Raw genomic sequence first — 17,303 nt, forward strand, 5'->3', positions numbered from 1 at the left:
CGTGAGCACAGAAGGAAAGGCAGGTACCACCTAACCTAAGGAGAGGGTACTAGTAACTGGGGGGACCCAGAGGCTGAGCTCAACGGGCAAGGGGCTGGGGGTGCCCCACGGCACGGCTTCCAGACCTGGGGGGCCCCTGTGCAAAACCATGAGGTCCGGGCAAGCCCGTCCTTCGTTATCGGTGGACCTGGGTGGGAAGCCCAGGAGCCCAGATGGAAATGCAGGACTTCTAACCGAAGGCTCCTGGGCTTTCTCCCCAGCCCCACCAGGACCTCGGAGGCAGCCGCCAGCAGGCTCCCTGGGTGCGGGGGTGGCAGGGCTGCTCCATCCAGGCTGGAAGGCCTACCAGGGCCAGGGAGCCGGCCCGTGAGCTGACGGCCTGGGCTCTGCCATCCGCTGCTTGGACTCCACATGGATGCGTTTCTCCCAATAAAGCTAATGGGAGTCATGTGCCTCAGTGAAGATAGATGTGAGTTTCCAGATTTTTCCAAAAATAAAGCACAAAGAAGGAAAACACATGTTTTTCCCCTATTTAAGACTAAAAAATGGAAGGAGGATGCTCAGCCCCCTGGATCTCATTAAAAAAGAATAAAGGGGTCTTCTCCTCGATCTTGTCATAGCCGACAGTGCAATTCTCCACTTCCTCCCCACCCCTGTCCCCTTCCCATTAAAGAGATTGAGCTCTGAAGCCTCCTGTCTTGCTCGGGCCACCCGGGGGAAGACTTCCTACCTTGTCAACAATTCACCCTGTGGGAAAGACCTCCCGTCTTCTCTTTGCCAGAAGATAGGAAATGTGTTCATCGGAACTTTTCAATAGTCTTGGATTCTCATTTAACTAAATAGCTGCGTTCCAGCAAAGTGCACTGGAGAGCCAATTTCTGATAACAGAGTCCCCACTTCCACCTGGGAATCATGGACAGGTTCTCCTGGGGAAAAAACACAGCCCTGGATGTAACGAGCCCAAATTGAGAATTCAAAGATCCATTTACAGGGGGAAAATTTCTGCTAAAACATTAATAATGTTATTCAAAATGTGAATCCTATCGGCCTGGATTTGGCTTGGTTTGATTTGGTCTGGAGAGAAAATGATTAAAGGGTCATAGACATTGTGTTGGGGGAACTGGCTGGGGTCCCAAGGTGAAGGAAGGTGGATGGAGGAGGACCTAAGGAGATCGGAATCATTTCCGATTTATTCTGCCTCATCCTATAGAATGAAACTGTATTCCATAAATGCAAGTTAGAGGCGAAAAGGAGTTTAGTCTTTAGACAAGAGAGGAAAAAAGGGGGAAGAGAGGAGAGAGACACAGAGAGAGGGAGGAAGAGAGAAAGGAGAGAGAGAAAATAGAAGAGGAGAAAGAAGAAGAAAGGAGAGAAGAGGAGAGGAGAGGAAGAAAGAGGAAGGTAGAGGAAATGAAGGAGGAGGTGGAAGAAGGGAAGGGAAGGGAGCAGGGAAGGGAGAAAGGAAGGAAGAAAGAGATTAGAATGATTCTATGAAATGCTCATCTGTTCATCTCACCCCTATTTTTTGGAATTCCTAGTCCCCTTTAAGGCTTTGCTCCTGTCACCTCCTATAGGAAGCCTTTCAGGATCCTCTCCCTCACATTTAGCTCCTTCTCCCAATTTCTTTGTACTCATTAAGTATACAGTTTGTACTTATTTCTCTGCATAAAAGTTGCTTTTTTTTTTTTTTTTTTTTTTTTGTAAACTGGAAACTCCATGAATACAGGGACTATTTTTTATCTTTGTGCTCCCATGTTAGTAGCCACATAAGGCAGGCTTTTAAAAAATATAACTAAGAAGAATCACAAAATGGACCAGGTCACCTTCCTGGCCCTGCAGAGTGAGCTCTCATCATTAGCAGAGTCTGAACCACTACTTCTCAGCTTTGGTTTAGTTTCTTCAATTGTTTCGCTCTCCCAATTTTCTATCCATCTATTCTGTCTTTTTTTTGAAATATGCCTTTTTCTTTTCAGTAGGCTCATCACCTGGGGAGGGCTCAGGCTACCTGACCTGAGTTCTTTTCAAGCTCTAAGAGTGGATGAGTCTGTGAAATTAAGAATCTGTTCAATAAGCTCTTGTGGTACTAAAAAATAAATAAATAAATCTTAGGTTTATTACAGCTAATTAACTCAATGGAAACCTGGGAGCAAGGCAAGACTAAACTTTAATAAGTCTTAGCCCAGCCCCCTCCCCACAGCCATTGGGAGCCATTCATTTTCCAGGCATCTCCTTATAAAAGTGCCCCCTTGGCATTTCAATGCCTTACATACAATCGAGGGCCAGGTAATCTTTTCTAGACAGCTCCCGCCTTGTCTAACCATTCTACATTCGCTCAAATTGTTAAATCCTGTTACGTGCCAGGGACTGTGCTGGATCAGCTCGGTGGCTCTTATAGGCTCCTGCCCCCCCCCCCCAATAATTCTCCATCTCCACTATTCTTGACTTTGCTGGGAATCCTGCCGCGGTCCCTCTTTACCTCCCCTGGAATCTCCAACTCCATCAGCATTCGGCTCTAAGGACAAATCCCCTAACAGGCCTTTCCTGATTTCTCCTGCTGTTAATGCTTCCAACTAGAATGCTTTGTGTTTGCCTTTTTTATAAGCTTAACATGTTTATTTGTGCACTTGGTCCTTCCCCTGTAGATTTTAAACTCCTTGAGAATTGACTCAAATTTATAAGAATCCAAGTCATTCTCTAGTAGATAAATGGTCAAAGGATATGAGCAATTTTCAGACAAAGAAAGTAGTCATACAGAAATATGCTCTAAGTCACTATAGATTAAAAGAAATGAAAATAAAGACAATTCCGAGATACCACTACACACCTCTCAGACTGGCTGAGACAGCAGGAAAAGAGAATGAGAAATGTTGGAGGTGAAAACTGGGACATGGATGCATTGTTGGTGGAGTTGTGGACTGCAGTTCTGGAGACCAGTTTGGAACTAGGTCCAAAGGGCTTTCTAACTGTATGTTCTCTTTGATTCAGCAGGTTCCTACTGGGCCTGTATCCCAGAGAGAGCATAAAAAACAGGAAAAGGGCCTATGTGTGTAAAAGTGTTTGTGGCAGCCTTTTTTGTAGTGGGAAGGAACAGAAACTGAGTGGATGCTCATCGTGAGGGAATGGCTGAATAAGTGATGGTGTGTGAATGTTATGGAATATCATTGTTCTAAAAGAAATGATCAGGAGGATGATTTCATAGAGGCCTGGGGAGACTTACAGGAACTGATGCTAAGTGAATGAGCAGACCCAGGAGATCATTGTACACAGAAACATCAAGATTATCATCAGATAATCTTGTTGTTACAGGTGATCAACAAGATGATCAACTGTGATGGATGTGGCTCTTTTCAGCAATGAGGTGGTTCAGGCCAGTTCCAATGATCTTGTGATGGACAGAGCCATTGGCCTGTGGGAACTGAGTGTGGATCACGATATAGTATTTTCTCTTTTTTTGTTTTTTGCCTTTTTTTCTCATTTTTTTTCTCTTTTTGATCTGATTTTTCTTCCGCAGCATGAGAAATGTGGAAATGTTTAGAAGAATCGCACATGTTTAACCTATATTGGACTGCTTGCTATCTGGGGGAAGGGAGGGAGAAAAATTTGGACTACAAAGTTTGCAAGGTTGAATGTTGAAAATTATCTTTGCATGTATTTTGAAAATAAAAAGCTATTTAAAATGTTTTAAATAAAATCTTTACAATAAAAACAAACAAACAAAAGGGAGCCATTCTTAATGCTTTTGTCTTTGGGCAGAGTTGCTTCAATTGTCTCACTCTTCCAATTTTCTATCTATGCTATTCTATCTTTTTTTAAATATACCTTTTTCTTTTCAGACATTAGAACACTTACTTATATAAGTATTATATAAATAATGTAAGATGCCATATAATGGACTGCCATATTTTCATATTCACTCAGTCTTGAAAAATTTTAATGGGCAACTAGCTGGCACAGTGGATAAAGCACCTGGGCTACAGTCAGGAAGACTCACCTTCCTGAATTTAAATCCAGCCTCAGATACTAGCTGGGTTTCCTGAGCAAATCACTTTACTCTGTCTGCCTCAGTTTCCTCATCTGTCAAATTAGTTGGAGAAGGAAGTGGCAAACCACACCAACATCTTTGCGAAGAAAACCCCAAATGGGGTCACAAAGAATAAAATATAATTGAAATGAATGAACAATAAAATTATTGAAAAGGAAATGTCAGCTTTTATGACTCTTCTTTGCTTAGTAGTCAATACCAGCTTGTCCTACTAGGGTGTGTTGGGACATGAAGCTTGAGTTCCACTTGCCAGGAAAAAAAGTCAGAATCTTAGAATCTTCATGCTAAGATATGGTGAATATTCCATGTTTCAATGTATTGAACACTCCATTTCCAAATCAAGACAACATTTACAAAGCACCTACTATGTGCCAGGTATTATGCTGAGCCCTAAAGACACAAAGAAAGGCAAAGCTGAAAACAAAACAAAACCAAACAGCTCCTGCTCTCAAGGAGCTCACATCTTACTAAGGAAAAACATTCAAATACAATCTCTACACAGGATCAATTGGGGGTAGTCTGAGAGGGAAGGCACTAAGATAAAGGAAGACTGGGAATTTTTGTAGAAAGTAGAAGTTAGCCGAGTCTTGAAGGAGGTCAGATGAGGCAAGAGTTAATGGTAAAAAGAAAATTCCAGGACGGAGGCAAAGCCAACAAAAATGACTGGGGTTGGGAGATGGAAGGTGAAGCAGGGACAGCGAGACCACCAACGTCCTTTGTCCACGTCCACCATATGGAAAGATGGACACGCCATCGCTTCCCATTAGGAGCTTGAAAGTCACAGAATACCATCATATCCTATAATAGGTCTTGAAAGGAACCATCTGGCTAGGGGCATAAACTTGTTTGCTTTTGAATTCTCTCAAATATATTCTCCTAAGTAAAAAAGACTAGTATGTTTAAGATCAGATAGACCAGAAATGCTTGGAGGGACTTTAGTTCAATTCAATTTAAATCAACTGAACATACATTTATTGAGAGTATATTATATACCAGAAGCTGGTAAAATAAAAGGGGAAAAAAGTTAGTTCTTCCCCTCAAAGAACTTACATTCTATCAATAGAAATAACTCATCAGCCAATAAGGAAATGCAAAGCAATTTCGAGAAGAAATACTGGCAAATGCAGAGTTTTGTTATGGCTTCACAAAGGGAGTGGTGGATGACTTGGGTCTGGAAGGAGTCCACGGATGATCTATGATCATTTTCAATGATAATTTTTTTTCCACTGATAAAAGAAAAGAGTTTGATCAGATGACCTCAAAGGGCTTCCGTCTCTAGCGGCCTGTATCAGGTGAGTTGAGTCTGAAGTAACAAGGGCCTTTGGGCCATTCCTTCCTGCCCAAAGTGTTCCTTGAAGCTTGGACTCCCCTTATTCACAGAATGTTCCACTTGGAGAGGGGTCCCAAGAGGGCAGCAAATGCCCCTGTCCCAAATGGTTTGACACCTCCCAAGACATGTTATAAAAGGAAGCTGGGAATTCTTTGAGGCAGAAGTGAGAGACAAGAGCGGTCCAGAAACGGAGACCACATTCAAAGGACATATTCTCACTCCCATCTACCACAAGCCACTTTTTCCAATGGATGGCACAGGCCAGGTTTATGAGCCATGCAGAAATGATAGCATCATCTCCTGAGGTCCTTAACCACAGCCAGCTGCTGGGGATGTGTCTTGGAATAGATGAGGAAAATCCCAGAACAAGATCCCTGCCCAGGTGAATCGCTGCAACTGCTGGAAAAAAGCCTTTTTATGAAAAAGCAGGTAGGAATAGTAAATAGTTGGCTTTCAGGGTCCTTAATTTTAAAGTCACTTGGCTGTAGAGTGAGGAATCACTAATCCCGAATAATCTATAATTTTGTCGTTCAGTCGCGTCCAACTGTTTGTTTTCCCATATGGGATTTTCTTGGCAGAGATATTCAAATGGTTTGTCATTTCCTTCTTGGCTCAATTTACAGATGGGAAAATGAGGCAAATGAGGCTACGTGTCTTGACCAGGAGGCACCAAGAGCCAAGAAGTGTGTCTGAGACCAGATTTGAACTCCCGAAGATTAGTCTTCTTGCCTCCAAGCCTGGCACTCTATCCACTGTGACACCTAGATTATTATTACGTTCTATAATAATCCGTGACATTTAGCGTCCAGGGCCAATTTAGAGCCAGAGTCTGCCAGCTGAAGTCACATGAAACCCAGTTCCTAGCCTGGTGCTGTTGGGCATCTGGCTGCCATGTTCAGAATAACCAGCTGGTCATTGCCAAGAGTCAAGTGAGATGCATTACCTGAGAAGCAGGTGTGTCCGCAAAACAAAGTGCTCTCAGACTGCTGCACCCCAATATTCACACACCCCTCAGGGCCCCCCCAAAAGTGTGTGCATGCCTTCGATTCAGGCTTCTCTACTCAGGAATAATTTCAGCTCAGTCTAGGGCCAGGTACTGGGCTCCTGCTCTAATGAACAGCCCACCACATGTTCCCCATCCTTTTTCATTCCTTTCCCCCCAGATCACAGACTGAAGCCTTCAGCACTGACCTCATCATGGCTCACAAAGAAAGGCAGAAGTTTCCCTTTGCATAAATTATTTCTGCTAAGAAACAACCAGGGATTTTGAGTCTGGTTAAAATCCATCTCCTAAGTGCTCGTGCAGAGGGAAGCAGCATGAATCTCTAACAAGGGCCGTTCTCCAAGATATAATGGGTCAAAGGGCATGAACAGATGAAATGTGAATGATTAGCCTTCGTGAGAAAAAGTGCTCCCCATCGCCGACAATGAGAGAAATGCAAATCACATCACTGAGGTTTCATTTCATAACCAGAAAATTGGCAAAAATGATCCAAAATGCAAACAGTGCTAGAGGGAAGGATGGGAAAACGGGCATATTGCTGCAGTATTGGGAAAGCTGTCAGTTAATTGGTCTAATCATTCTGGGCTTCAGGTTCTGCATCTCTGAAAGGAAGGGTTAGATGAGACGTGTCTGAGGGTCCTTTCATAACAACTGCAAGCAGCTCCTGAGGCTCCATGATGCCAGAAAACCATGCCAGTCACCGGGGAGAATCAAAAGGTGCCCTCATAAAACTCACGGCCTGGTAGGGGATAAGATGCAGACCCCAAATTTCATTCACACACACTCAGTAACCTTCTGGGGCTCCCTGTTACTGATAGGACCAACGACAACTTTCTCTGTCTTCAAGAAAAGGCTGGGCTGGATCAATCACTTATTCAGCCATTTAAATGCCTACTATGTGTCCAGCACTGTGTTAGGCACGGAGGGATACAGAGACAGGAATGGAACAGCTCTTTCCTTCAGTTACAATCCTCTGGGAGAAAGAACACATACATATTGGAGCCTATGCAAAGTACATGTAAGGTTATTTTGGTGGGGAGGTACCGGCATCGGGGACATCTAGAACAAAACCCCATAGTTTCGCTCCTTATAGGAGAAAAACAGACAGAAGATTGGTATCAAAATTAGGGAATTGTTGCACAAAGTGTGATATATAAATTTTATGGCAGATTGTTATGGCATATAAAATGGCCGGGGAGAATTCAGAGAAACATAAAGATTTCCAATAATTAATGGAGAATGAAGAAGTACAGAGAGAGTAACATACAGGAAGATTATGGTAACTAAAATGCTGATCTCAAAGGCAATTAGATTGCTTACCATCTCAGGGAGGAGGGAGGGAGGGAGAGAGGAATAGAATACTCAAAACTTTAAAAGAAAGAAATTTAAAAATTTGTTTCAGCAGGTGATTGGGGGGAAATAAAGCATGAAATCATATGAGAATAAAACAGAAAAGTAACACATAGAGTGAAAATGAATGGATTGAGATGTTCTAATATAATCTGCATGAGTGGGGAAAAAACCACCAATCAGGTTCTGATGGGTTGCCATTGACAATGTCATTCCTGGAGACCCTCTCAGTTAAGTCACAGGCAAAGCTTCAGCCACACAAATGGGTGTGGGATCTCCTCCTGTGGGTTCTCTCCACAATGTCCCACCATTCCCCTGCCCAGGAACTCTGTGACTGATCCCACTGCCTCCTCCACCCCGGACCAGACTCCATCCCTGACACATGGCTCCTGTAACTCCACTTGCCAAGCCCAGAACCTCCAAGGCCCTTTTTTCTCATCAAGCCAAACTGACCCCTTGCCTCTGCTCCAGATTCCTCCTCTTCCTCCTCCTCCTCCTCTTCTTCCTCCTCCTCCTCTTCCTCCTCCTGGCAGCCTGGTGCTGGCCCATGGCCTGATTCTCCGTCCTTTTAGGATGCGCCTCCATGGCTCTCATTTATTTAGAGCTTGGCCCATAATTGGTCTCTAGATAATTTCCCCACGGAGAAGATCCCTGACTCCATCTTGGACACCGAGCAGACGCTTACGCTGTGCTTCTGCACCAGGAATTCCAGACCACTTGTCTTGGCCATTTTATCCAAACTTTGGAGATTTTTGCACACTACAGTCATTTCCTAACATCCCTCCACTGCCACAGAACTCTCTCATAACAAACAGCTGGCACAGTCACTGACTTTGGCTGATAGCATTTCACACCCACAGGCACCCACCTCTGCCCACTGGAGGGGAGGGGGTTTCTTAACTTATTTTCCATCAGCCCAGCTTTTTTCGAAAGCCCTAATGCCACCTTCTCCTTTCTCACAAATGACTGTGGGACAAAATTACTCAGAGATTATGGATTCCCTTCACCTGTAGCCCATGTTCTGTTGTGTGTGAAGGGCTTTCAACCACTCAGGATGAAGGGCATCCTTTAATCACCATTAGTGGAAAGATCTCAATTTCCCAGCATTTAGAATGAAGGCTGTGCCCACTGCTGCTTATTTCCTTCATTTCATCTGTGCTTTGTATTCCTTTATTTGGCTGATGTGAGTAAAAGAACCCTTCACCCTTAGCAGTAGAATTACACAAAATACTGACAAATTGTGGGTGATCTGGGCAATATTATGAAGAGGAGCCGCCATCCTAGAGAGGATGGAAATTCCCATTTGTTTTTACATTGGGGAGGGGTGTGTGTGTGTGTGTGTGTAAAAGAGCAAAGATTCTGTGTTGGAACTATTTAGAAAAGACTAAAAGAAGCACAGAAAATTATGAAACTTATTTAAAAGTCTAAGTAGAAATTTTAAAACCTTTAAGTATATTTTTCCTACTATAAGTATATTTCAGCTTTTTGGCTTTCTGCTCAATTTGTTTTTGTCATCTGGGGGATGTCAAATACTAGATACAAGCTATTGATCAGGTTTCTGGTCTACATGGAACAAAGGGAGGCCAAATCAAGGGCGTTAAAATCATTTCCATCAGGTCCGAATTAAATATTTGAAAGAAGAAAGACTTCTTTCCTACTACCTACCTTATTGTTAGGAATCTTACATAGCAATACACAGTTCCCTGGTGAAAAAGTGTTTCAGGTGGAAGCTGGAAAATATGAAAAAGAGCTTGAAGGGAAAGGTTTAAAGGGTGTCAAAAGCAAAAACACCTGAGGGCATAGGCCCCGGCTTTGTTAGGTCATTAGAGGTGTGTCTGGTTCACAGCTTTCCTGGGTGCCCTAGACACAGTGCAGTAAGCTAGAGGGGCAGACTTGCAGACCAATACTTTGACCCACAGGGTCACAGGTAGATAAATACAAGCTCCCCCTCAGATCTAAAATTGCTTCCCTCTTTGCCTCTACTTCTCAGAACCCTCCTCCTAAAATTAGCACAGGTGCTACCCCCTACCTGTGATCTTTCCCCACCTCCCTAGCTATAATGCTCTCTCCCTCTTGAAATTGCTATGTATATATTGAACATATTTAACATGTATTGTTCACCTTCTATCTAGGAGAAGGGATGGAGAAAAGGAGGGAAAAATTTGGAACAGAAAGTTTTGTAAGGGTCAATGTTGAAAAATTACCCATGCATATGTTTTGTAAATAAAGAGCTTTAAAAAAAAAATAAAATGAAATGAAAGGGATGATAGATAAAAAAGAAAGAAAGAAAGAAAGAAATTGCTATGTATTGAAAATTGAAAACTTAAGAGTAGGTAATGAGGAAATAAAACTATCACTCTTTGCAGATGATATGATGGTATATCTAGAGAATCCTAGAGAATCAATTAAGCAACTACTAGAAACAGCAAACAACTTTAGTAAAGTTGCAAGATATAAAATAAACCCATAAACTGTTACTATTTCAATATGTCACCAACAAAGCCCAGCAGCAAGAGATAGAAAGAAAAATTACATTTAAAACCACTGTAGACAATATAAAATATTTGGGAATCTACCTGCCAAGTCAAAGCCAGGAATTACATGAAAACAATTACAAAACACTTTTCACACAAATAAAATTAGATCTAAACAAATGGAAAAATATCAATTGCTCACGGGTAGACCAAGCTAATATAATAAAAATGACAATGTTACCTAAATTAATCTATTTGTTCAGTACCATACCAATAAAACTGCCCAAAAAATCACTTTAAAGACCTAGAAAAAATAATAACAAAATTCATCTGGAAGAACAAAAGGTCAAGAATACTAAGGAATTAATGAAAAAAAAATGCAAGGAAACATACCCTAGCCATATCAGGCTAAACTCTATTATAAAGCAGCACTCATCAAAATCATTTGGTACTGGCTAAGAAATAAGAGTAACGGATCAGTAGAATAGGTTAGGTACACAAGACATAATAGTCAATGACTATATAATTTATTGTTAAATAACCCTAAACATTTTAGCTTTTGAGATAAGAACTTATTTGATAAAAATTGCTGTGAAAATTGGAAAATAGTATGACAGAAACTAGACACTGATCAACATCTAATACCCTATAGCAAATGGTTCATGATTTGGACATAAAGGATGAAATTTTAAGTAAATTAGGAGAAAAAAGATAGTCTACTTGTCAGATCTGTGGATAAGGGAGGAATATAAGGCCAAAGAAGAACTAGAGAATATTATCAAATGCAAAATGGATAATTTTGATTATATTAAATCAAAAATACTTATAGCAGCACTTTTTATGACAGCAAAGAATAAAAAAATAAAATAGATGCCTATGACTAAAGAAATTAAGGTGCATGAGTATGATGGAATGGAGCGGATGTCTATGAATTAAGGAATGGCTGAACAAATTGTGGTATGTGATTATGAAGAATACTAATGTGCCATAAGAAATGATGAGCAGGATACTCTCGGAAGAACTTGGAAAGACTCTTATGAACTGATGTAAAGTAACAAGCCCTGTGTACAAAGTATTAGCAATGTTGGAAGATGATCAGCTATGGCTAATTTAGCTACCCTCAGCAATACAGTGATCCCAGACAACTCTGAAGGACTATGATGAACAATGCTATATACATCCCCAGAGAAAGAACTGATGGTGTCAGAATACAGATTGAAAGAATACATTTTTTACTTGCTTTTCTTTTTCTTTCTTTTTTTTTTTGGGGGGGGGTTGTCTGTGTTTTCTTTTTCAACATGATTATTATAGAAATGTTTTGTATGACTTTATATATATAACATATCAAATTTCTGACCTCAATGAGGGGGCATGGAGAGGGAAGAGAGAGAATTCAGAGTTTTAAAGATAATGTTAAAATTTGTTTTCATATGTAATTGGGGAAAAATACTAAATCAAAAATTTTAAATTATGCATTATATGGAATGACTCCCTAAAAGGGGAAAAGTGAAGTTTATTGGGGAGTTTTTATGATTGAAAGAATCTAAAAATATCAATAAAAATGTATCAAAAAGAAAAATTACTGATGATTTGAATAAGATCATGGATAGTAATCTATCCGAATCATTGGCATTTGTGTCTCCCTATCTAAAGATAAGATACCAGAGTCAGGAAAGGCCCCCAAGATCATCTAGTCCTGGCTCCTCGTCATGCTCAAACTGAGACTCAGGATAGCCAAGATGTCATGACTCAACAATGGCAAAGCCAAGATTGGGGCTCCAGTCTCAGACACAAAGCACGAAAGTGGTGACTTGGCAATCACAGGAGCCTTCAGGTAGAGCTGAGAGAGAATCAGCCTTCAGGGCTCCAAGTCTGGTACCTATTCATGATACTACACAGTTTCCTGGTGTGAGTCACATGTCCAGTGTAAAGGAATGTCATTTTCTCCTGGATTAAATCAATTTCCATGGTGAAATAACCCCTTTCCTCCAGCAGTTCATATACAAATTTAAAACAGGAGAAGGTTTGGGAGGACCCTTCCCTATTTACGCAAATCTCCTTTCTTTTGTAATGAGCAGTTTTATTGAAATCCACTCTATAATTCCCAATCTATTTGGAAAATGCAAATGAAACTCCTGATTACTAAGAAAAGGGTGTGTCTAATGTGGCCTCCCTTCTGAACAAACCACTAAGATGAGTAAGACTTATTCCCTCAAGTGTAAGACCATATTTCTCTCCATATCATGTGAAACAGAGAGAAGAAACTCAGCTGTCATGGTAAGGAAAAGAACATTGGAAAAACTATCTGAAAGGAAATTACAATAAACAATACTAAAATCAATGTGTCTCCCAGCCCATGAAAAGGAATAAGCCAAAGAATATCATCAACATTATAAATTAAGGCAGTTGGGAGGAGCAGTGGATGGACCAGAGTTAGAAAGACTGAATTCAAATATGCCTCTGATACTTCTTAATTTAACCATTTAACCTTTATCTGTCTCAGATTTTTTTGCTTATAAAATGGGAATAATATCACCTACTTCCCAGGGTTGTTGTGACAATAAAACAAAACAATATTCAGAAAAGGCTCTACAAACCTGAAAGTACTATGTAAATGCTAGCTATTGTTATTATCATAAATGAAACTATCTAATATCTGGTCTCTCTCTGTTGGGGCAATCTGGCTTCAAAGTACCATCTCTGAACCACACTGGCTGTGTGACTTTTGGGCACGTAACTCCACCTCTCAGTGGTCAACTCAGTAACACCAAAAGTTACCACCGAGTGGCTGCCCTTCAGGATGGTTTCAGAAAAATCTGGGAAGACACATAAACTGATGCAAAGTGAAGTGAGCAGAATCAGAACCTTCTATACAGTAAGAGAAATATTGTAAAAATGATCCCCTGTGAAAGGCTTGGCTATTCTGCTCCATAAAATGATTTATGACAGTTCCAAAGAATCCATGATGAAAATTGCTATCCACCTCGATAAAGAATTGATGAACTCTTGAGTGTAGAATGGAGCATTTTTTTCTACTTTATTTTTCTAGCCTTTATTTTATTTTTTGTAACATGGATAATATGAAAACAATTGTTTTCATGACTTCACATGTGTAATTGATATATTGCTTGCCTTCTCAATAGGTAGGCAAGGGCTGGCTGGAGGGAGAGAATTTTCAATTTAAATTTTTTTTAAAATGTTGAAAATAAATAATAAATTTGAGAAAGAATGGCTACCCCTCACCAAGCAAGGAAATTTATTACCAGCCATTTCCTGTAATATTGAGATCACAAATTTAGTCAGAAAAAAAGAAAATCTTTAACAAAATGTGTAATAATGCTATTGTCGTTCAGCTACGCCAGACTCTTCATGGTATCATACACCATAGTACGCTAGCCTTTCTATCCTCCGCTCTCTCAATGTCTGTCCTAGTTCATGTTATTGTTTCCATGACACTATCTATCCATCTCATCCTCTGCTGTCCCCTTTTTGTTTTGCCTTCAATATATCCCAACATTGGAGGGGGGCGAGGGGGGGCGTGAGGATTGAGTTCCATCTTCTCATTATGTAGCCAAAGTACTCAAGCTTCAGCTTAGGTGTTGGTTCTTCTAGTGAATAGTCAGAATTATTTTCCATAAATATTGACTGATTTGATATCCTTTCTGTCCAAGGGATTCTCAAAAATCTTCTCCAGAACTATATGTGTGTGTGTATGTATAATTATCACATATATATTACATATACATATATATATATAATAGTGATAATTCACCATTGAGTAGTCCTGTGAGCTCTCCCAAGTTCTTCCTTTCATAACAATCCTGTGATAAAGGGAGCTGGCCTTTCTAGGGAACTTTAAGGCTAGAAATATTCTTTCTACAGGTATAGGGCTCATTGGAACCTCACCCCCACCCTGGGAGGGAAAAACTTCCCATGTTCTCACCCATGTTTTACAAAAGAGGATACCGAGGGGCGCAGACATTTCCTGATTTAAATCCATCCATCAATCAGCATTTATTAAATACCTAACATTTATTAAGTGCACATTGCTAGGAGGAGAGGAGAGGACAGAAGAGAGGGAAAGGAACAGGAGAGAAAGGGAGGGAATGGGAGAGATGAGGAGAGCAGAGAAAGTGGAAGCAGCTTTTCAAGAAATTTGGATGGGAAAGACAAGGAAAAAATAGGACTTTAGCTTGGGCTGTTAAATAGGGTTTTAAATATTAAATAAGGTAGGGTTGGCTTTAATGAAAGGTTTTCATTTATTAGATCATAGGAGCCTGGGGAATGTTTGTTGTCGATGTTTGTCGTTTGCCCTTCATTCTCAGAGGACCACACATCAGGAAGATGATGTTGTGACTTGTAAATAAATCAGACTGAGATGAGGGAGGGCTGTGCAAATTCATCAACTTCACTCTCTCCTCCAGAGCCATCTGGGTCCATTGGCAAGATGTAGATCAGAACACTGGAGGTGTTTGATGACCGTAGGGAAGGAACCAAAAACTGGAAGAGGTTGATGGTCGGGGAAGAGAAAGATGGTGGATGCTACAATCTGATGGTCAAGATGGAAGGCAGGGGATCAAACGCACCTGTAGGGGAATTGGCCTTGGCCAGGACAGAGCATGAAGCAGGTGAGCCAGGTGATAAACTCCTTGAGAAAGGAGGGTAAATGATATGAGCTCAGTATTCAAGTTACCATCATTTAAATGGAGTTTAAAAAATGAGATTAATTGTTCTTCAAAATAGGAGAAGTTGCTGAGAAATGAAGGTAAAGGGAAAATCTGAAAATGAAAGTGGAGAGGAAGGGATTTTCCAAGTTCTCCTCTGAGACTAGAGGGTCCATCCGGTACTGGAGAGGACGGCTGCTTGTCCCCCAGGGGACTCAGGAGGAGCTGTGGGAAGCAGCATGAGGGATCACCTGGCTAGTGTCTGAAGGCAGATTTGAAGTGTACAGATCAGAGAAATCCAAAATCCTTTAATAAATCATGGGAAATGGAAAGGGCAGAAGTAGTAGAGGAGAGATCCTGATGGAGAAGAGAAGGAGCAAACTGAATGAGGCCGGAAGGACAGACTCCTGACAAGGACCTGGTTGGAGGGACTGGAGAAATGTTGGGACACTTGATACACTGAAGTGAAGTGAGTGATGGATAGAGTGAGCGTCCCAGGCCAACCTCTGTCAACAACTTGCTGTGAGACTCTGGGAACCATGTAACTCCTCAGGTTTCAGGAAACCTTAGGAGTCTAAGCCGAGGAACAGGTGTTTAATCATGGACATTCATCAATCTAAACTTGGAAGGGTGGAGGGCACTCCTTCATTTGTCAGGTGAGGAAACCAAGCACCAGTAAGTGGCTCCCCAAGGTCACACACGGAATCCTAGATTTAGAGCTAGACAAAACTTCAGAAATCATCTTGGTCAGCCCCTTTGTTTTAGAACTGGTACCCGTGGAGATTAAGGGACTGACCCATAGCTGATGAATGACAAAGGAAGGAGTTCCCTTCCCAGATGAGATTTCAGGGCTGCCCACTCTCTGCTCACTAGCCATAAATTAATTAAAACATAAAGAGTTAATAAGCATAGCACTTCGCAATGGTATTTATGGTTAAGTTTTTAATAAAACAATGAAAAATTAGCAAAACAAACTGACTAGAAATGAAATTTTGGGGAAAAAAAAGGGAAGCATTCTAAGGCTGAACCTTCATCGGCACCGAGCCTGCCCTTTGTCAAGGGTATCTGATGTTGGATCGTGTTCATTTCTCTAGCTTTTTCAACAGAAAGCATAATAAACACAAATGTTTACGATTTGCTATCATATAGCTTGGTTTGGGTGAATTAAATTATTGAGAATTAAAGCTTAAATAAGCAATAAAAATGAACTGGATTTATTTTAGGAATCTTGCTCCTCTAATAACCAAGGTAATATATATATGGCTTGTCCCATTTCTTGAAAAATGAAAAGGTGGGCTCATCATTGGCAAACTGACAACTAGCCCATTTCTCTTCTTGTTGGTCTATAGGATTCATTGCCTTGCATTGGATGCCATGGAAAAAACCAGTCTACATCTTCATAAAATGTCTCCGAGCGTTCACCACGCATACTCCTGTCAAACTTAATTATGTTTTTAAACATTTCTAGGGCATATTATCATTTCAAAGTGTTTTACAATCAGTTTTATTACTTAATAAAGCTTTTAATGGAGAAAAGTTGTACAGTGAAATTATTACGCATATGCAGCTTTAAAAATTTTACTACCGTTATTTTTACATAATTTTCTCAAATAGAAGCAAAGTAACTTGTTTTCAGGCCCTCAAAATGCAAAGCTTCCAAAGGAAAGCTTACAGATGGGAAGCAAGCCAGGTGAGTCTCTGCTCTAGCCCTTCAAGGCTATGAAAAGAGCTCGGGCAGGCCATGGCCCCTGGGCAGAGCCAGCATGGCTTCAGAAAGAGGAGCCCCAGGTGAGTCCCAAAGCCAAGCTCAGCCAAGAGAAGGGCAGGGAAGCCCCAGAAGGCTGCACAATTCTCCATTCCCCCATAAAGGGAGCTCCCCCCATACGGCAGGTAGACCTCTTCCCCTCCTGGACAAAAAGAGATTTATGCTCGTTATTTCCAGAAGATGATTACTGTAGCAGCCCTGGCAGTGACCATTTTTCCCCATCACACTTTAAAGTTTGCAAAGGACAATTTTCTATCAGTTACCCAAGAATCTGTGCCCTGTACAGCCCATCTTCCCTCAGGGCATAGCCAACCCTTCTCTGCCTGAAGAAAATATTCTCCAGTGACTGTGCCTGGAAAAAAAAGTCATAGGGTCTTAAACTTAAAATTAGAAGGATTTTAGAAGGGAGTGAGTTCACCCTCATTTTATAGATGAGGAAGCCGGGACACAGAGGGTCTTACAGCCCAGGGTCAGTAGGAGGACTCTGCCCCACGGCCTCTTCTTGTCGTCACTGGGGGCTCACCTCCTTGGAAGGAACTACTCCAGCATAATCGGGTTGGGGAGAAATGACCAGCCCTTTGCCAATTCCAAGCTCCTTCCTCCTGTGCCCCTGCCAGGGACTGCTATGGGCCTGCATCATTGGGGGAATCGGGACTTTCCCCCACCCCAGGACCT

At 41.3% G+C, this 17,303-nt stretch overlaps 1 protein-coding gene across 3 annotated transcripts in view; it reads right to left on the reverse strand.

Annotated features, from left to right (window-relative positions):
* Positions 1–17,303, reverse strand: part of C2H10orf90 (chromosome 2 C10orf90 homolog) — a 250,462-nt gene that overhangs the window by 71,452 nt on the left and 161,707 nt on the right. The gene's annotated exons all lie outside the window — the stretch shown is intronic.

The sequence above is a fragment of the Sarcophilus harrisii genome, chromosome 2 (genome assembly GCF_902635505.1).
Source record: "Sarcophilus harrisii chromosome 2, mSarHar1.11, whole genome shotgun sequence".
Classification (NCBI taxonomy): Eukaryota; Metazoa; Chordata; class Mammalia; order Dasyuromorphia; family Dasyuridae; genus Sarcophilus; species Sarcophilus harrisii.